This window comes from Lissotriton vulgaris, chromosome 9 (assembly GCF_964263255.1).
Source record: "Lissotriton vulgaris chromosome 9, aLisVul1.2, whole genome shotgun sequence".
In the NCBI taxonomy this organism is placed as follows: Eukaryota; Metazoa; Chordata; class Amphibia; order Caudata; family Salamandridae; genus Lissotriton; species Lissotriton vulgaris.
This window is the reverse complement of record NC_141697.1, coordinates 665988468-666010239: the sequence shown is the minus strand read 5'-3', so window position 1 is coordinate 666010239 and position 21772 is coordinate 665988468. Positions and strand designations below refer to the sequence as shown.

General features: G+C 47.6%; 1 protein-coding gene across 1 annotated transcript in view; it reads right to left on the bottom strand.

The window, feature by feature from the left end:
* The window catches only part of ERCC2 (ERCC excision repair 2, TFIIH core complex helicase subunit), a 535569-nt gene that overhangs the window by 456449 nt on the left and 57348 nt on the right, over window positions 1–21772 (bottom strand). The window lies entirely within an intron of this gene.

Here is a 21772-nt window from a genome sequence, read left to right as displayed (position 1 = left end):
GCAAGAAGTGCATTACAATTTTGTGAATGCAATATAGCAGAATGAGGGGGGCGGGGGGACATGCTTATTGGAACAATTTACACAGGGTACTTGGCCACTACTAAGTCTTTAGATAATTGTGCATGTGAACAGTAGTGCCTCATGAAAGTGAGTTGGATCTTCCACGAGGCTGCTCAGCTACTATCAATAAGTTGTTTTTGCAAGAACGATTGTTACTGGATCCAAGTAACTTTTTCTTCCGATGACACTTCTACCTGCAGATATTCCTCATCTTTCAAGCAGATTCCAAAGCAGTATCCCTCACAGGTGGTGGGTCTGAAGGATGGTCAGATGAGGCAATCCTGAAGGTCTGAGTACGCAGAATGGCCATCGATTTGCACCTCCGAGTCCACATAATAATGCTTGGCAACTGTGTGAAGGGAAGTCAATGTTGCTGCACGACATGAGCAAGGCCAAGGTGGAAGCCTTTGCCTGGGTAGAGTGGGCCCAGATTCCATCTAGCATTTCCCTTTTTGCAAGGGCATAGCATAATTTGATGCACAACATTATCCAGTGGGACAGAGTTCTCTTCTAGGCTGTTTTTGCTACCAGTCTATCCAATGAAGAGCTGGTCATCAGACCGTACCACTTTGGGGTGGTCAAACACAAGAGGGAATGCAGTTCCTAATAAGGCAAAGGGAGCGAGGTCAGGTGAGAAGGCAAGGTTACCCTTAGAAAAGGAGGGAAAGGGGGATCCTTCCTTTCGGCATTGGGGTCCTCACACACCCCGCCTGCTGGGTGTCATGCTTCATCATAGTGCTTGCTCCTCGTCAGGTAGGCGCTGCAATACCGGATGGGAACCCTATGAGGGGCTCTTTGGTGAAGATCTTTCATTCCTTGTCATATGGTGCCGTGGGTGTGAGGGACCTCAAAGTGTAGATGTGCTACGTGAAGGCTGTGCAAAGGTAAAACAGGAAATGGAAGTCCAAACAAAATAATTGTAATGAATCTGGCTTCCAACCTGATTAAAAAATATATAGAGAGAGTGGCGCTTTTCTGGTATAATGCGTCAGGATATTGCCCTCAACTTCATGTGGTCGAAGAAAGGACCTTTCAAGGACCTAGAAAGGACGGTCTATCTACACTATAAGTGGTGTTCTGGTTTACTAACCGTGATATACCACAGAGTGAACCTCAAACAGTGGTACCTGTAAATGCGATGGCCCAAAATGTATTGGTGACTGGCCACTCAACTCCTGGCAGGTAAAGACACCTGGAATTTCCAGTGTCGTGGCATGAACCGCAGGAATGTCGGAGGACCTACCCATACGCTGCCGGGGGGGTCTCTGTAGTTCGTATCTGGCTGACCGCTTGAGATCCAGCTGATGCAGCTGCTTCTCCTTGGTGGGGTGGTGCATGAGCTAAAAGGTGGGAAGGGTAATAGATTGCCCTAGATCGTAAGGGGTCACCAAATTGGGGTCTAAAGCTGCTTTACTCACTAATGTGCCTCACTGACATAATAGCAACATGAAAAACAGTCTTAAGTGTCAGGAAGCACAGCTGACAACTGTGAAGCAAATCCAAGAGTGCACCCATCACAAAGGCTTAAACCAGGTTTATGTCCCATCGGGGCACGACAGAGCATTGGAAGAAACAGATTTGTCAGTCCCTTCCGAAGCCGTATTGTTGTAAGCAATTTAAACAGGTAACTGGTCAAGGAGGAAGAGGAAAGATGACAAGGCTACTAAGTATCCTTCTAGGATCCACACCTCAGAGCCAAGCTGGGCCAGCAAAAGCGCAAATCGGTGGATCTCAGATAGGCGAGCCTTCAAGGGATCTACTTCCTATTCTACACACCAAGTAGATAAGATCACATCGATCACATCTGATGACAGTAGGAAGTAGCTCAAGGGTCCCGTTCATTATCCAGGCATGAAGGTGGAGGCTTTTCAGGTTGGAGTGCAGAATCTGCTCCTCTGTTTGAGAGAGGAGGTCCGCCCTGAGAGGCAGATGGAGTGGGTTTAACAAAGAGAGGTACATAAAGTCTGCATTACACATCCTTCTCTGCATGTCTAACCAATGAAGATGAGTTGTACTCAGCCCAGGTGAATCTTCTTCAGAACATGAGGGATCAAGGAAATAGAAATCAGATAGACATCCAGATGGTTGGTGACTATCCAAATCCCATGCTACTGAGCCCAATTTAAAGTCTCAATACTTCTTTACAGAGAAGGTGAGAGCCCACTCCTCCCTGCTTGTTAACATGCCACATCACGGTTTGTGCTGTCTGTCAAGACCTATTAAGACAGACAGCGAATGAAAGGAAAGCATGCCTTGAGCACCAACCAAATCACCCTCAATATGATTAGGTTGCTGCTCAGGAGACTAAATTCCTGTAATCTCCAGTTCCTACAGAGGAGCATCCCACTTGAGGATGGCTGCATCCATTACTACATTAGCCACACAAAAGGAAACCAGAAGGACGTGCCTTGAATTAGGTTCTTCTCTGCCAACTACCAGACTAGGTCCACCACAGAATTCCAGAACACCAAAATGGTGTCTTCAAGATATCAGTCATGTTGAAAACACTGACTTAGGGGGCCTTTATTGGAGAGACCTCATGTGCCAGCACTTGTGCATGACCAAGAGGATGCAGGAAAGTAGCAGACCTAGCAGGTGGAGAATAGTCATGACTGGAATACAAGCTCCCTCCCGAAACATCAGATTCAAATTCTGAATGTTCCAGATCGTCTCTGACTGAAGGAAAGCTCAAAGCAATATTATAACCAGTACAACCCCTGTAAACAAGAGGCGCTGAGAAGGCTCTGGGTGAGTCTTAAACATGTTGATGGAATAACCCAAGTCAAACATCAGAGATGCCTTCGCTTGCAAGTGGTGTGAGACTATCTTCAGCAAGGTGGCTCTTAGCAGCTAGTCTTATACGTACAGGGTTACCAAGGTCCTCAACCTCCTGAGATATGACATGACCACTGTCATACTAATGAAGACTAGAGGAGATAATGTCAATCCGAATAGGAGGACTGCGAAATGGTAGGGATTGAACCCTACCAAGAACCATAGCAACCTCCTGTGTGACTGCAAGACTGGTTAAATAGAAAAAAGCGTCCAGTGAGTCCAAAGACACCATTATGTGTTCTGCTTTCACCACCAGAAGTATCTGAAACTGGGACAGCATCTTCAACGTTTCCTTGCGCAGGTAAATTGTCAGGAACGGCCGTAGCGGCACCTACCTCACTCGTACCTGAACTAAAACTCCCATGATGCTCTACGGGGAGGAGGTACTTGAGGAGACGCCACGCATCGGCCGAAGTGTGTAATTCTGGATTTCGACGTTTCTCGCTCTCGGCTGAGAGGAAGTGTTTAAGGCGGGAGGGAGCCGCCCTTATGCTCCGATGTTCGTGGTTCCTGGACCAGCTCGAAGTAGAGGAAAGCTGGAACAAACGGAAGTTCAGCATTCATGGGTGTCATGGAAGGTTTGTGAACACACCATTTCTTGGGAGCAATGCGACTGGCAGCTCAGCTGCTTTCATTGAGTTTAGTGTTTTCCAGAGCGGAATGCGGTGGTGAAAGGGACCACGCATTCCCATGTCTGGAGTGATTGGGCTGAGTTCTTATCAGCTGGATTATTGAGCAAAGGATTTTGTGCTGACCATAGCGGAACGCAGTGGTGATAGGAACCACGCGTTTCCGTGTATGGAAGAGTACTTTGGAGATCCATAAAGGTGTTGCCATTTATCAGAGCGGTGGTAGTCAACCACGCTGTACCGTGTCTGGGGATGATTCAGGAGGCATCGTATTTTCTTTTTTCCTTTGGAATCATTTTCTTTACTTTTGGAATGGGCAAAACAAATCTCTTAACGTATTAGGGACAGTGTGGTGTAGAATTATCGCTATAAACAACTGGGACATAAAAAGTCATTCCTTGTAAGCATTGCACAGACAATGGTATGTATGGGATATGCCTGACGATAAATGCGCTGACGACATGCTGTGCACATTGGTTCCCTGATTGTGAGACTTCTCTGTTTCAGGCTTGATGCATAGCCAGAGTGATGTCCCAGTGGTTGTACGGATCAGAAGAATTGTTGTTTGCTAACAAGGTATAGAAAGGGCATAGTGAAACTTCATGAGAGTAGCCTTTTTTCTCGCTTTGTTTATATCCTTGTCTTTTGTTGTTACAGGTTCCTTTTCCCCTTGCTGTCCCTTCCCATTCCTTTCCCTCGCCTAATCACTCTGTGTCTATATTGGGGTGTTGGCGATATCAGGAGGTGGACCCTTACTTGCGGCAACTGGATCCTGCGGAGCGTATCATGACATAAATGTTCAAGAGCATGAGGACAAGGATCAGAAGAAAACAGTTGGCCTTCTTGGGAACCAGGAAGTACATAGAGTAGGCACCCTGCTGAATTTCCTATTATGGCACCAATGCCACTGCTCCTTTCTTCAGCAGAGCTTCCACCTCCTACTGCAATATTAGAACATGGTCCTCTGATGTAGTGAGGTGACAGTAGGAAAGGTAGGGCATATCCACTTTCTACAATCTGAAGAGCCCACTGTTATGGTCTCCCAGGCCAGTCAAAAGGTAAATACCCACCATTCGAAATGCCAAACATGCATCTTCAAGGGTAAGCTAAAATGGCTTTCCTGTGTGTTGATGGGGAGGGGTAGGAGGGCTGCTGAGTCTGACACCCTCTTACTTTGACTCTGCCTTTGTATTGTTGAACCAAGGAACTTTGTTGCTGAAAGGGATGGGAAGCTTGGTGTAGTTGACACTGGATCCCCTTTGAGAAGCCCAGAAATTTCCAAAACCACCTGTAACCTTTTGCAGGGTATTGGAGATCAGGCTGTGACTCTCCGAGACTTTACGTTTTCTAAGGTCACATCTGCCTGGTCTCCAAAGAGATGCACAAGTCAAAAGGTGTATCCATTACTGTGGCTTAGACAACCCACAAAGAAATCAGGGGATCGTAGCAGGATATATCGGAGCGGGCCTTCAGAGGAACACATGGCTCTGTCTACTGTGTCTCCTGTGTCCAAACTAGCTGTAATAATACACTGGATGTGTCCTGCCATCACAGACGACCTCTGCAAATGGTCTTTCAGATTAGCTGGGAGACTAAACTAGGCATGATAACTGCTGCCTTACCCACAAAGCATGGGTGTATCATCCTAAAAGGCAGGTAGTGTTAAGGGAATGGAATGCCAGGTTTCCTGCTGAGGAACTCTTTTTCGCAACTGCCTCTAGTTTTTTGGATTATCTGTCTGTCGAGTCGATGGGGAAGGATCTCTGGGTTCTGTCTGGTGCAAGAAGAGGCCTACACTACAAGACTCTCCAGTGAAGGAAGAACAGGCAGGCTTGCCTGATGCCCTGACGCTACCTTGTAACGCTTAGCAACTGTTCAGCTTACTACTTACAAATATAGGATCTAGGGTGGGGACTTTTGAGTGAGTGGGTCCAGTGATCAACTGGTGGAAAACCAATTCTATAGTGAGCAGACATGATGTCTGGCAAAATGGTGCTTTTTCAAACCTGATATTGAGATCCCAAAGGATGCAAAGGTTTCTGTGGTCCATTCAATTGTATTTTATTGTATCCAGGATAGGCTGAGAAAGTTGTGGGAAAGGGAGAAGTGGAAAAGCATTGTTTCGCGTTCTTAAAATTTCATGTAATCAATCAATCAGAGTACTTGTTAAGCACGCTACTTACCCGTGAGGGTCTCATGGCGCTTTGGGGAGGGGGGTCCTGCCACTGCTCGAAAAGCCAGGTCTTGAGGCGTCTTATGAAGGCGAGGTGGTCTTGGCTCTGCCGTATGTGGGTAGGGAGGGTGTTCCAGGTCTTGGCGGCGAGGTAGGAGAAGGATCTGCCGCCGGAGGTCGTTCGTTGGATGCGGGGGATAGCGGCGAGGGCAAGGCTGGCGGAGCGGAGCTAGCGGGTGGGGGTGTAGTGTACTATGTGTATAGTGTTTTTTATGTTTCACAGCAAGTCCCCCATCGTTGTTTACATTTGTACTATTTCTGAAGAAAGTGACGTAGCCCATGTAGATGTTTTTGTGTGAATGGGTGTTAAATTATCTCTTAAACAGGTTGCTATAATGAAGAGCGGGTTTGGTTTGCAAGTCTACTAGTGGGTCTTACATGCGATTTCTGTTTTTGCTTCATGCTCTAGCATTGATTAGCATAGATGACTGACAGTTGTTTGAGTCAGGAATGACTGAGACATCCAACATATTGTGCCATGCTCAAGATTAGTCTCTGGAGGGGAAGAGACAAGATGTTGAGTTTTGCTGAAGCTGGGTTAGGGTCAGTTATGTCTGGTGCACTTTCCAATACTTCGTCCCTCATGCCAGCATGGTAGTAAAATATTTTTGAATTGTTACTATTTGAGTTTTGTAGAGGGGCACTGCTGGTTGACTTCATGAGATGGCCATTTGTACTGATTTCTGATTAACCTTTTACTATTTTATCCCTCTGGATTGGTAGATAAGGTTTTATTGCATCCTTAATATTCACATTTTGAACAACAGTGTTTTTGGGTGAGTTGGTAGCACACTTTCTGACATATTCGACTGGTCAATGCTGCTGCAAATCTAAATGCTGACCTGTTATATTAGTTGGTGGTCGGGAGGTGATAATGTCTTTTTCATCATTGGCTGTGCTGATGCCATTGATGATTCAGGTGAGAGGCCTGGAGCTTGCTCAGATGGCAACTCTGGCTAGATTGGCAGCATGGGTGGCAAATATGATACAGTGGAGGATTTGCCAAATTGGTCCAGTATGTTTCGAAGTGAATTTAAATGGTTTGGTTGGATGGGAGGTAGAAGTCATTAGACTGGGGGCAAGGTAGAGGCCTATATTAATTGGGAAAGTGCTTGAGAGGAAGAATGGTCAAGGGAAGCCACCACACCATACTGCCCTTATCAGACAGCTACAGCCGAATGGCGCAATATACGACACAGTATATCCCAGTTCTACCTCCCGTGTTTGTTTTAGTTTCTGTCATTACTGGCACAAAACATCCCATATAATACAGGTCAAATAGCGATAGTGCACTTCACATCAGGACACGCAATACAGGCTACCTTGCATGAATATCGATACCGTCTCACCATTTGTTCCACAGAATCACCACCAAGCTTGGGACTGTACGAGAGGCCAAATGCCATGATGCTATACAATTTCATGTCAAGATGTACAATGTATATGATAGATCGTTTGTATCAATGTCATCGACACTGATGTGAAGTACTTAACTACTGAAAATGCCAATAAAAATGGTTTAATAAAAAAAAAAAGGAGGGGGGGGATAGGAGGCCATGGACTGGCTTGGGACAAGTAAGAGCCTTGGTAAGTTGAAAAAGCAGCTTACTGAGTACTTTTCTCCATTGCTGCTTGGCATAGTCTTGTTTCATCAGAAAGAAACTGGGATGAGGGGGGGGGGGGCAGCATCATATTTGGCATGTTTTATAAATTTGTCAAGTACTGTGTCCCAGTATCCTGCAACTGGGCTCCTTCGGACCCCTATTTTCCTCTCTGTGAATTACTGTACTCACTGCTTGGGCCCATTTTATGACCCATGTCTCCAGTTCGTCAATAGTGGAGCATGGGCATGCTTCCAATGAATGGAACTAGCATGCTTAGCTAGCATAAGACAGTGATTAGTAAATGTATCGGTGACCTTTTTATTGTTTTGCATGGGGAGCAAGCAAAGTAAACAACCATGCAGGTATTGCATTGCAAATGCTGGTTTAGATTCCAGGTGATTGGTGCTGCATTGCATTTTTGGCTGAACACTGTATTTCCCTGCAGCATTCTTTTGTCCACGTTCCTGGATGCCGACCTTGACGGACATAACTCAACCCTCCTGGGGGTGAGCTGGATGTTGAGGCGGGCGGCGTTTTCCAGTAACACCGGCACTGGTGCAACCAATGAAACTATGATGATGCCCCCTGGGTGGAAACCATGAATGTTGGACTGACTGCGGAGCCCGAGCAAGCATGGCCAATGCCCGGTGGAGCTGTTTAGGCAGCTATAGAGGAGATTGGCTTTAGTTTCACCCCCTCGGCCATCACCTACCCAGCCGGACAGTGGACGTAGTTTTTCCTTGTCTCTTCGCTATGTTCCTTCCCTCCCCCACCTCCCCCTGTAATCCTATGGCTGCCTCCCCCTTCCTGCCATGCGTGGAGCCGTGGAGTCAGTTACCTTATGGTTTTTGCATTGGATTTTTGTATATCCCACCATTTTGAGATAATTGCCATCGGCTCCCGTGACCTGGGTACTCCTTCTTGGCGGTTTCGACCGATCCTCCATTTCGCTGGTCTCCTCCTTTGTTCTTTTGACTGACCTTTTTCCTCTACTGGACCCCCCCTTAGGTCTCCAACACCCCTCCCTTCCTATACTTCCACTGATATAGAGGATGTTTTTTGGATTGTTTGCCCCAGCTTGTTAGTTTGTTCTTTCACTTTGACTGTTTTGTCCCCCTGAAGTACTTCTCCCCCTTGCCGGTCTGCTTGACTTGATATTCATTCCTTACTCCTTTTTACCATTCCCCCTCTACCTTCCATGCCCCATTAATAGTGTCTTGACTATGCTAGGCGCTATTAACTCATGTTATTGTTTAATCACTGTTTTTCTCCAATGTTATATGTTGCTCCTGTAACTGATGTAATTTTATTGTAACTTGTAACTCGCTGATCCTCATATAAAGCGCTCTGATACTTCCGGTCTAGCCAGCGCTATATAAAACTCTGCAAATGAAATAAACAAATAAGGTAGTCCATCAGAGGGAACTCTGTTATTATAGATATATCCTTTATCACTTTGGACCAAAAAAGTTGTATTAGTGGGCAACTTCAAAACAAGATCCTGTTGCATGGCATTAGGGGCAAGCATCCAATGTTGTGGGAATATTATCTGTAACCTAGGTGAGGTATACTCTATGCAAAATATGAAATTTGATACACTGAAAGTGAGCATTGCGGGAGAATTTATGCAGGTATTTACAATGTTTTTGTTGAAGATTGCAGGGATCTATTAGCATGAGCTGAAAGCCATTTTGTATTTGGCAGCCATTTTAGTTAGCCATGTGCTCGCCATCTACTGTTTCCCTCTTCCAGAGCATTGCACATGCTCAGAGGGGCCTGGCTAGTAGAATGCCCCAGCACCTAGTATAGAACTGTCAGGCTATTCTTACTAATGTGCTCAGTTTGGACTCTCCTCCCACTTTGTTGAGCAAGCAAATTTTGTATACCCATATTAGTCATTTTGCATGCTTACATGTGCCAGGACCTCGCCTTGGTTTTATGCTATGTAAACCTAAGCATATACAAGGCCCCTGTTTTCTGTACTCCTTAGACTGCCTTATACAGTTTCCTGAGGGTACTGTGTGATGAAGTCTCCCTCATCTGAGGTTAATAATAATTATGTTTCTTTGATATTACAGCTTTTGTGCCAATCTCTTCTTTGTTGGAGGTGTATCAGTGAGACCCCTGAGAAGGTTTCTATTTTCTACAAATGGCGCCTCAACGTGAACCTCATCAGAGAATGCGGCTATCCAAGGGAGTGGTCTTGACAGGAGACAGGAATCTACTGAGGAAGATAGGACAGGATTCTACTAAGGAGGTACCCTGTTCACAGAAATTCTGGAGATTCTAGGTCTCTGCAGCCCAGTATATTTCTGGTCTTCGTGGTTTGATCCTCCAAATGTTTACCGCTCCTGACTGAGAACATTTTTGGCGTGAGTATTCCAGAAACGACCGTTAGGTTATTGAGGACTTGGCAGTTAGAATCTGGAGACCTATGCACGGTAAGGTCATTTGTGAGATTTTAAGAGAAGTGCGCCGGCTGTGAAAATGTGATATAAAGTGAGATAAACGTGATATAAAGTGAGATAAACGACAAATAAAGTGAGATAACGTGCTATAACGTGAGATAAAGTGCAATAAAGTGAGATACAAAGTGGGATAACGTGAGATAAAGTGCTATAACGTGAGATTCAAAGTGATATAACGTGAGATAAAGTGATACAACGTGATAACCAGTGATAAAACGTGATAGTTAGAACTTGGCCAAAAACGGGAATTTAGGGATATATATAAATATATAAATTGCAATTTGTGTAGGCAGGTAATGAAGAGACTTTTCTCTACTTTTTATAAAATTTGATTGGCACATTATTTAAGTGCTACTTTGGGTATAATATTGTATAGTTTGCAATATTTTTGGTATGCCTGTTTCAAGCGCACATCGAAGAATATGTTGCTTTTTGGAGGTACCATAATGGGATGTGAATAGACTTAGAAGTAAAAAAAGGATCCTATTCTGCGCACTTTTATAAGTGGAGATATGCAAAGAGATTTTTGGTGTTCTGACAGCCAACGTTAGTGAATTGAGTGTATTTTGGCTTCTTGAAAATGGAACAGTCTGTTGGGCTATTTTTGTGAAGTCTTTTTGGGCTACTTTTGAGAAGCATTTCTTGTAAATATGACTTACAGCTAGTATTTATAAACGGTTTGGTTTCAGTACAGTCTGTGGGCTGTCTTTTGTTTATGTCCTAAGCGTTGATTTGTGGGTTAATCGCGTGTTTCAATGTATATGTGGGTTGTGATCTAACATTGGTGGTACTTGTGTGAATAAAGAGCGATTGCGCTTTTTGTGTAAGAATGGCTAGCCTTAAGCACGTTGTATTGTGTGTTCTGAGTGTATGACCCCCTTCTGTAAATGTCTGGAATGAGCTCAATGTGTTTGTTTATCTTATGTTGTCATCATTCTGTTATGAAAAATGTCACTTAATTAATAAAAATATTTAAAAAATCCAGAAATGAACTATGACATATGCTACATAGCTACATGTTACTATTAAATTGACAGAGTAAGAAACTATACACATGTGCAAACTACCACAATGCTAAAGATAACATTAGAATTCACATTCAATAGGAATAAAATAGGCCTCAAAAACGAGATTGTGTGTTTTGTAATGATTTAAACAAACATAGAAAATGTTACAGCATTTTCCTAAGATACATTGTATTAGATATTAAAAGGCATTCATATCATCTGAGTAAATTGGTTGATGCTGAACTAAACACACATTATGGAACGATAGATTTTGACTGCCTTGAAATGTCTGACTTCGAAATGGCTAACTGTTAAATAGACTGTTACCTGCTTACATTTCAACGCTAGAAACATATTCTTTCAAACCGCTGTGTAAATAGCATATGGCTGTTCCTGACTGCTAGCCACAGAAGGAAAATGCTGAATTAGTGCCAACCTGGTATAGAGGCTTACATGCTTTTAAAAAAATGTTACAAAAAATCAGTTTTATGATTTTGGATAATAGGGAAATATTGACAGTAGGGATTTTCCTTTCTTAATTCCTTTTTACATAAGCACATCTGTGGTTTTTGATGTTAAATAATGACTTTCCTTAAAAAGCGGAGCAGATTTTTCATGTTTCAAGTTAGGCTTCTGTGCTTAGGGTTACAAATGAATGCGTCTAAATCTGATAGGCAAGGGATGAAGCTTGCTTTACATATGAGGGATCACCAAAATGGTTGGTTTTATTAAAAAAAATGGGGGATTATATGAAAAAAAGTTATTAAAAATAAGTGCATTAAATTTGTTTTTTAATCTTTATAAAGCCTAATAATCATACTATGAACTCCTAGCATCAAAATTGAATGTAAGCAGTGCTGTACCGCAATATGAGGAAACTTACATGTGAACTGTCACTTTACCCAGGCGAACAAAACTCATTTTTATAAGGGTATACATTATATATTTCTGATGCCACATCTTTGGAATGTGTAGGGAACATTCTGGGGATGATGATTATGCAAAAACAATGTAGGATATTCAATTTTAAGTGCCCCAAACATCACAGTCGAAATTGGGTAACATCCACTATATAAAAGCAATTCTGCCAATCAGAGCAGCTTTTAAACTGCTCTCAGGCTTTAGTAAATGCACACATTTAAGTATAGAATAAATAGCTGACCTCTATACTGCTAGAAAAGTGTACCGCACACTGCTTACAATTGAAAAAAAATATGAAAACCAGAAGAAGTTATTCTCTTACCTCTAAATTACTGGAAAAACAGGAATGGAGTAGGGGGTGCTAGGTGGCGCTAAACCTTAATGGCTGCCTTTGCTTAGTGCTCTCGCCGAGCTGGGAGAAAATATCTTCATAATCCTCATCATGCCTACAATTAACGCGCCGTAAATATCACCTACGAAATTGCGAAGACACGCTGCAGCCGTGGGGCAAGTTTCAGCCCGATGCCTGATGACACGAGCCTAGTATCGGGTGGAAGGCATGCCGCGGACCGGAGGTGAGACAGGTGCTGGTCCCCTGGAACGGCCTGGAAATCTACGCAAGGCCGGGGTGGCACAGGCCGGCCGGCAGACAAAGTGAAAGCCCAATCGAGACTACGAGGAGCAGGCTGTGCGCCCACAACACTTGCGCCTACTACGTCCGCCCCTGACTGCCTGCCGCGGTGGGCGATCCGAGAGGGAAATACGTGCAGGCCCCCTGGACCGTCTAGGCCGAAGGCGGGCATGAGTGAGGCACCTAGGGGGCTGCGTGGCGGACTTCGGGCAGCCTTGAACATTGCAGCAGGTTAGTGCAACTAGATTCCTCACCACAGACGCGGCCGCAGCAGTGGTATATCTGGAGGCCCTGGCACCGCACGAGAGGGAGCAGCGCTGCGGAGTTGATCCGCGGGAACGCCATTTTGAGCTTCACAGTTGCGCGGGCCCCCAGGACAATTGCGAGGCGCCTGCATCGGACAGGCGCCCGGCCCATCAAGCCTCGGCGGGGCACCAGAATAGAGACTCATGCGCACATATGGAGTGGTGTGGCTCACTGGTTAGAGGCGGCAGACCAGAAAGCAGAGGTCGGCCCGGGACCACGGTTCGATTCCCGATGCAGCAGGGTCTTGGGCCATGGTCAGCAGACTCGATAATTCTCGCCTCGGTGCCTACTCCAACCATGGGTCCCACTCAGCAACTCTGGGCAATAGCTTGCTTAATCTCTACTAACGGCCCCATCAGAGCCGGGGATGCTTGTCTTCACCTTGGAGATGCCCAGGAGGGATCATCTCACAGGGAAAGCCAGGATGGGTTCCCCAGCGGTATACAGCGCCGGGACGCCCCTTTGCTGGGGCAGCTGTGCGCTTTACAAGTATACGACATATCGAGGCACCTGCTAGAGGCAGTCAGCTCCATAGTCCAGAAGGGACGCACATTGCTGTGGGATAGAAAGGCACTGACCGCCATTTTGGGACAAGACGCACAGCTATACCCGGGACATTGCCCCCACTGTCTATGATCCTGAAACACCCGCACTCATTGAGTAACTAGAGACCGTGCAGCAGCCCCGGGATCACTAAGGAACGCTGACGCATGGTGGCAGAGTGGTCTGCATCGCTCCGGCTGAGGCCCATATATTAGGGTGGTCACACACTGGTGAGCCACGCACCTTCTCCCCCATCCAACTGAGGTGGAGCCCATGAACAGGAAATAAAACCCTTGAAAGGGACGGCACTTGCACAAGGGACATCCTCGCTGGCCGAGAACCAGGGAACGAATTGTGGAATCCGCCTCCCTTCCAGGTGCTGGGCAGATGTGAAACCCTGCACGCTCAGGCTGAACAGACTGGAGGATGCCTGTAGACGGAACCCCAAGCCTGACGAGACTGGACCAACAGTGACAGGTGCGACTTTGGGACAGGCTGTCCCACCTCCCTCACTCGCCGCAATCATATAGTACGCAGCCCGGCACAATGGGCAAAACGGAGCCACAACAGTTGAAACTGCCGTTTGATACACGCAAGACATCGGGAACAAACTCCAAGAACCAGGGAGACAACGACCCACCAGAGACGCGAGAGCAGGGCTGGAAAACCCTCCTGGTGAGCATGCAGCAAAGCCTCACTTCCATTGACTCCAAAATAGACTCCATGAATCATCGACTGGACAACGTAGTAGCGAAACTGGATGGGCACGAAGAGCGCCTCAAGGAGGCTGAACAGAGGGTGTCGGACTTGGAGGACGGGGCAACCACCAACAGGCAGCACATGGCGCAAATGGACAAACTCCTAAAACTCATAGCGGACAAAAATGAGGAGTTGGAATCGCTTTCTCGAAGGAACAATGTCCGCATGCTGAGCCTTGCCGAAACAACTAACACGGGCCGGCTAGAAGACTACATGGGGCGCTTGTTGATTGAACTTTTTGGGAGAGACTCCTTCTCTGCGCAGTTGGTAATCGAACAGGCGCACCGTCCCTTGGCACCGAAGCCCCCTCCGGGAGCAACGCCACGCCCGATCTTAAGGAAGTTCCTTAATTACCGAGACAGGGACACACTACTGCGACTGGCAAGGGAGAAGGGAGACGTGTAATACGAAAATACCACCTTGTCCTTTTATCCTGATTTCACCCAGGCGGTGCAGGAGGCCCGGCGAAAGATCCTTGCGGTGAAAAAACAACTACAATCCTGAAGTATCCAGTATGCAATGCTGTACCCGGCGAGGCTGCGGATTCATCATCGGGCCGACAACATATCTTCATGACACCCCAGCAAGCAGAGGACTATCTAAAACGAGACAGAAGATAGACTTCCCAGGAAGCAGCTCCAAGGCGCTGTTTGCGCTCTCATTCTCCTTTGTTGGAGCCTTCTTGAGGCGAAGGAACTGCATAGCATTGGACCTGGGCTGGAATGCAACATGGCGGCATGGTGATGTATAACACTCATATTGACTTGAAGGCACATATTAGCTCCTGGCCGCTCACCTCCGTTCCGTCAGATCGGCCCCTGGGACCCAGGTGGTTGTGGATGGGTGCAATAGGGAGGTGAAGTGGAACAGGCGGAGCCCCTGGCGCCCCCCACTGAGGGCATTACCCATGTGTTACCTTATGTGTTTAGAGGTTTGGGAATTTATTGCCTGGGCACTATGACTCAGGGAACTGTTTGGGGGGTGGGGGAGGGTAGTTCTTTTCTGGCAAGTTGGGGTAGCCGGTGTCGGAGTTAGGGGAGGTAACTGTAATGTTACTGATATGCTACACTTGGAGTTGAAGAGGAACGGACGCGTTCACTATCCGGACCATCACGATCACACTCTTATCACTGGGCGAGGGAAGTAAGGATAATACGAGCCTTTCCGTTGTGTCCTGGAATGTGCGGGACCCCAGGAAACGTATGCAGATATTGGGTTATTTAGACAGGCATCATATCAAAATAGCGCTCTTGCCAGAGACGCACTTACCGAAGGGTAGAGACCCCATATTTGCATCCTGGTGGGCCTCACACAGCTACTACGCCTCCTACTCCTCATATGCTAGAGGGGTAGCAATACTCATTAAGCGGGGAGTTCGATTTGTAAAGGGTGGTACTGACATTGACCCCGAGAGACGATACTGTACGCTGTGGGGCACACTACAGTCGCATGAAATAGTATTTGTGAATTATTTTGGGCCGAACACGGACGATCCACATTACATGCTTCTGCTCCAGGGTAAAATACAAACATTAGGCTGTAGGTACACTATATGGGGGGGGGGGGGATTTTAATACGGTGGCACACTCGGATGCGGACCGGTCGCATGCTATGGCTGCCCACTACATTTCCTCCCAGCGCACTTTCCGAGACCTCATAGATAACGTTGGCTTAGTGGACGCTTGGCGCCACTTACACCCCTCGAGAAAGGAAGGCACGCATCACTCCCGCCATGCACAACACCTGGTCGCGGCTGGACTACGTGCTTGTCGCACGATGGATGGTAAATTGGGTGGAGGGAGTGACCCACCTGGCCAAGAAATTTTCAGATCATTCCCCCGTGAAGGTAGAAGTGAAACCCCCTGTGGATCTGGCACCTTTTCTCAATTGGAGACTCAATTCCCTACACCTGCAGGATGCCGTCTTTAAGGCGGATATAGAGCAGGAGATTATGGACTTTTTCCCTAGAAACACAGGGTCAGTGACTAGTCTTACTACTGTCTGGGAGGCATTCAAAGCGACCGTAAGGGGGTGGTGCATCTCCAAAGGAGGGGGAATACTGAAGGACCTGCGACGCACACTGACCACCCTGGATGCCGAGATGAAAACACTTGAAAGGGAGCTATCTAGCCAGACTGACCCGAGGCCGTTGAGGGCCACTCCGCGGGATAAGATGTCAGAATACATGGAGACAGCTGAAAGGGAATGTAAGTTCAGACGGAAACAGTGCGCAGCCAGAATATACGGGGAAGGGGACAGACCGGGGAAATCACTGGCAGGCGCAATCAGATCCCTGCGTTTCCATAACTACGTCACTGAATTGCGAACAGAGCAAGGCGTAATATGCAGATCCCTCCCTGACCAGATCTCTACCCTGACCGACTGTTACAGGAAATTGTATACCACGCAGAGGCAGCATGCACTGACCCTAGGGGACTATTTCGATGATGTGGCACTTGAATGGCTGGGAGACGTGCAGCAAAAATTCTTGGCACTGGATCTTGAGGTCGATGAAATTAAGGAACCCATAATGAGCATGAAGTCGGGAAAATCCCCGGGCTCCGATGGGCTTCCTATAGAATTTTATAAAACATACGTACACATTCTGGCTCCCATCCTTAAGGCGGTTTTCTATGAAGCACTAGAGGAAGGCACTCTGACACCATGAGGGAGGCACATATTTTATCATTACTCAAACCAGGCAAAGCGCCTGACCTGTGCAACTCATACCGGCCGCTGTCACTTCTCAATAGCGACACCAAAATCCTTGCCACGGTATTGGCTACTAGATTAAATTTTCTCCTAGAAAAAATCGTGCTACCTGATCAGGCGGGCTTTGTGCCCAACCCGGCCACAACCCACAATCTCCGGACCCTGCTGGCAATCATACAGGACATTGATCCCAAATGCGCGGCGGTCTTCTTAGACGCCACCAAAGCGTTCGATTCGGTAGAATGAGACAATGTGGTTGGGACCCTAACATACATGGGAATGCCTGCCCAGTTTGTCCAATGGATCAAACTTCTCTATACCGCACCCTTTGCGAGAGTACTCCTTAATGGGGCTAGGCCGGAGCCAATTCCCATATCTAGAGGGACGCGACAGGGCTGCCCCTTGTCCCCCGTCCTGTTTGCGATCGCCATTGAGCCCCTGGCGGCTAAATTACGCCAACATCATAACCACAGAGGTTTCATTTACCCCTCCAGACAAGTGCCGGTTTCCCTTTACGCCAACAATATTACTCTATATATCCGCAAGCCCCATGAGAACCTAAATCCAGTTTTGAGGGAAATCACTAAATCTGGGGCGATCGCGGGAGTGCAGATGAACTGGGGCAAATCGGCCGTCTTCCCACTGACTGAGAGTACATCCCCTCATCCTCTGGACTACCCATTGCACTGGGAAACGGAGTACTTTAAATATCTGGGGATATACGTATCCCGGGACATAGACACTCTGATGAGGGCCAACTACGGCCGGGCCATGACTAAAGTGACAGACAATATAACGAGCTGGCTCAAGCTTCCCTTGTCAATGGCAGGGTGCGTATCCTTAATTAAGATGGTTATAGTCACCAAATTTCTATATTTATTCATAAACATACCTTATCATCTGGGGGCGTACTTTTTCGCAACTTTAAGAACGCAGCTCGTCCGTTTGATATGGGGGGGAAGCAGGCGCTGAAGTTAGACACACTCACTCTCCCGTATAGATATGGTGGATTCGATGTACCAGATTTCGAACAATATTACCACAGTGCGCAGGCGCACTTTGCGGTGTACTGGTTCCATCCTCCCCCCTACATGCCCCACCAGGCAGTGGCCATATGGCGCTGGTCCCACCGTCCAGGTATCTGTTTACACCATACAAAGTGCGAGACAAGGACCCTACCACTGTCGACTGCACAGTCAAAGCATGGCATTGGCTGGCAAAGTCGGAGGGCATCCCCCTGTTATATTCCCCTAGAAGATCGCTGAGTAATTGCCCGTACCTGCTGGTGACGACTGAGAAAATTTGCCAAAATCTCTTGACCAGACTGCAATATTTCACCTTGGGAGACTTATATCATGAAGGGGAATTTCGCACCAAAGAACAGTTTTTTGGAGAGCATACCTACACGTTCATGGATATCTTTCTATATACCAGACTCAAACAGAGTGTACGCGCAAAAACCCCTGATTTCCCAAAGGAGCCAGAGATCTACACTTCCCCCCACTTGCTGCTACAGGCAGAGGCACCCGGACAAGTCACCTCCATGCTGTACGCAAGAGTCCGTTCACAACCCCCAATTTCACAGGCTAGAGCCCGGCTAGCATTGAATAGGGACCTGACAACCACTCACTGATGAGCAATGGGAATCGACGTGTCGGCACACGGAGCAGGTCTCAGCGAGCAGTAGATTGTGCTTGCTCCATTTAAAATTTTTACATAGGCTGTACCACACACCGGCAGGCCTACATAGGCTAGGCCTTAGGGAAGATGACAGATGCGTTAGATGCCGACAGGGCCCGGCAGACTTCCTACACCTGGCGTGGACCTGCACCAGAGTGACGGACTATTGGAGGGAGGGGTTTGCAGGGCTCACTGATATGCTGCACCTAACCATCGAGCCACATCCCCGCATTGCCCTTTTAGGACTGATAGAGGATACGGACACTCCACACCGCAAATTTCTCCTCATGGGCGTATTACTAGCGCGTGGACAGGTAGCATGTAGATGGGGAAGGGGCAGGGCGCCCAAGTTTAAGGACTGGATACATGATATGACTACCTGGCAGGAACACTTACTGGCATACGCAGAGCAGCTACTGATGAAATCCTGCCCAAAAGATATATGGGGCCCATTGCTTTCTTACCTTAGAGGGCAGCAGGAGGATGAGGACTTGAGCGGTACAGGAGAGGGAGGAGACACGGCCGCTGAAGAGGGATGAGCAGAGGGTGAACTAACTAGGAGGGTGGAAGGTGGGGGGGATCGGGTGGTGCGTCACTAAAGGGAAGCTGTAATCCGGAATAATAGATGCCAATCTTACTGCTGCCTTTACTCCAGGACAGTACAATTGACCCCAGAATGTGATGATGTGAGGGTCGGACATTATAATGGACATGTAAATCTGAGAAGCTCAGCTCATGAAGGTGATTTGACATGTGCTCAATGGGGTGGCGAGTTTGGGGGTGGGGAGGGAGAGACGGAGTGGGGAAGGGGGGAGTTTCGGAAAGTTCTATGTTGTAAGCTGTGTACACAATATGGTTACATACCAATGCTTCCAATGTATTGTGGTTTATTGAGCTGCCTGAATATAAATAAATTAAAAAAAACAAAACAAAAAAACAGGAATGGAGTAGGTCTGCTTCTCAGCTATCAGTCTCCAAGGTCACTTTGAATTGGGAAAAGCCGCATGGAAACCCTTACACACAAAATAGGACAGCTGGTAAAGCTGGTAAAGGGTTAAAGGTCGAGTTCAACATTTAGAAGCCTAGCAGGGCCCAGAGCAATGTTTGCTTTGACATTTTGACCTCTGAAACGTTTTGAAAGATGACAGGGAAAGAAGGAGAAGTTTTATGACTTTTTTTGGGAAAAGAAAGCACTTTATGCACTCATATGATCAAAAGGCTATATAATGGTATATGTGAGCTTTTAATTGAGAGATAGCTCTGCCATGTATAGAGCACTAATGCTTTTAGTTTAACAATTACTGTGCAAAAGCTGAGATAAATAAGGCAATGGGATTTAGTTTGAAATCATGTGCCCTCATGTTACACTTTTACATTTGCTAAAGGAATTGGTGGCTGGGTATGCTCAATGTCCTATCTACCTCCTATAACCACCAGACCAAACTATGAGTGGACAAGGGCTACACCTTTTTGAGCCTGTCGGGATCCAGAACCCCTGTCTCACAATAACGTACCTCTAATAAGAACCACAGTTACCCAACAAGCCTCATGTGCACCATTTTGAGATTACTCAACAATCAACAATCACATCCAATACCCATTATCACACATTCCAAACATCCCAAATATCCTCTCATCACAATGACACGGAACACATTCAATACTTCATGATGATCAAAGCATGCTTGCTGTCCACTTCATAACTGAAACCGGTCTTCCACCACTTCCACAATGTCCTTCTACTCTTTGACTACATCACAGAGCACACCATGTCATGCACAAAAAGGAAGAGGTATGGCTGCCACCCACTGATCAACATGGCCCTGAACACTCCTTCACACCCACCCTACAGCAACTTGGATCTCTCCTGTCATGTCCAACTTTCCACAGACCGGACCTTCACATTCCACCTAGTCAACAGCCCAACAGGGACCAACTCTTCTTTTCATTCTTAAACTTGCACACAAGGTACACTGTGGTTTCAAACTCACAGCTGCTGAGACGCCCGGCCAACCTTGTCTTGCTGCCACATTTGTTAACCCTGCCATTCCTGCCACGGCTACTCTGGATTGCAGACTGCCACTGGACCACAAGCCCCAGGGGGCATAGCGATCACGCGGCATGAGCCGCGCATCATCTCCGCGCCAGCCGGCGTATAAAGCTCCTGCGGCCCGGGATGCCCAGCCAACCTTGTCTTGCTGCCACATTTGTTAACCCTGCCATTGCTATTGCGGCCTGCCACTGGAACACAAGCCCCAGGGGTCATATCGATCTCGCGGCAGGAGCCGCGCACGCGGCTCCGTGCCAGCCCTCGCATAAAGCTCCTGCAGGGCTTCCGCGGAGCGGGATCTCAGGCCAACCTGGTCTTGCTGCCACATTTGTTAACCCTGCCATTCCTGCCACGTCTACTTCGGATTGCGGACTGCCACTGGACCACAAGCCCCAGGGGGCATAGCGATCTATCGGTAGGAGCCGCACATCATCTCCATGCCAGCCTGCGCATAAACCTCCTGCAGAGCTCCCGCGGCACGGGACAGACTGCCACTGGACCACAAGCCCCAGGGGCATAGCAATCTCGCGGCAGGAGCCGCACATCATCTCCACGCCAGCCGGCGCATAAAGCTCCCTCAGGGCTCCCGCGGCACGGGGCGCCCGGCCAACCTTATCTTGCTGCCACATTTGTTAACCCTGCCATTCCTGCCACTTCTACTCCGGATTACGGACTGCCACTGGACCACAAGCCCCAGGGGGCATAGCGATCTCACTGCAGGAACCGCACATTATCTCCGCGCCAGCCTGCGCATAAAGCTCCCGCAGATCTCCCCCGGCGCGGGGAACCCGGCCAACCTTGTCTTGCTGCCACATTTGCTAACCCTGCCATTCCTGCCACTGCTACACCGGGTTGCGGACTGCCACTGGACCACAAGCCCTAGGGAGCATAGCGATCTCACAGCAGGAGCTGCGCATCATCTCCGCGTCAGCCGGCGCATAATTCTCCCACAGGGCACCCGCAGCGCGGGCTCGCCCGGGCCAAGGGCGGGCCCTTCCTTGCCCGTCATGGACCGGAAGAGGCTGGGCTGGGCCACAGCTCTTGGCTCTCTGGATCATTATCCCAGACTTCCTGATTGTGGTAAATTTATTGACTATGGACTGCTTTAATCGTTCTACCATCTATTCGGGGGCACATACTTAATTGGAGAGGTGTACCGTCTGTGAGTCATTGTGTTTTGAGGCCTGTTCTCATTGTTTGGGTCGGGGCTGATTTGTGGTTCACGACATGGGAAAGAGAAAGTTACATAATTCAATGCCTGGGCAACCAGCAAACAAGGCTAAAGACACCAATATGTCACTAATGAACGAGGGCGGTGGGTGCTCTCGAAAAAC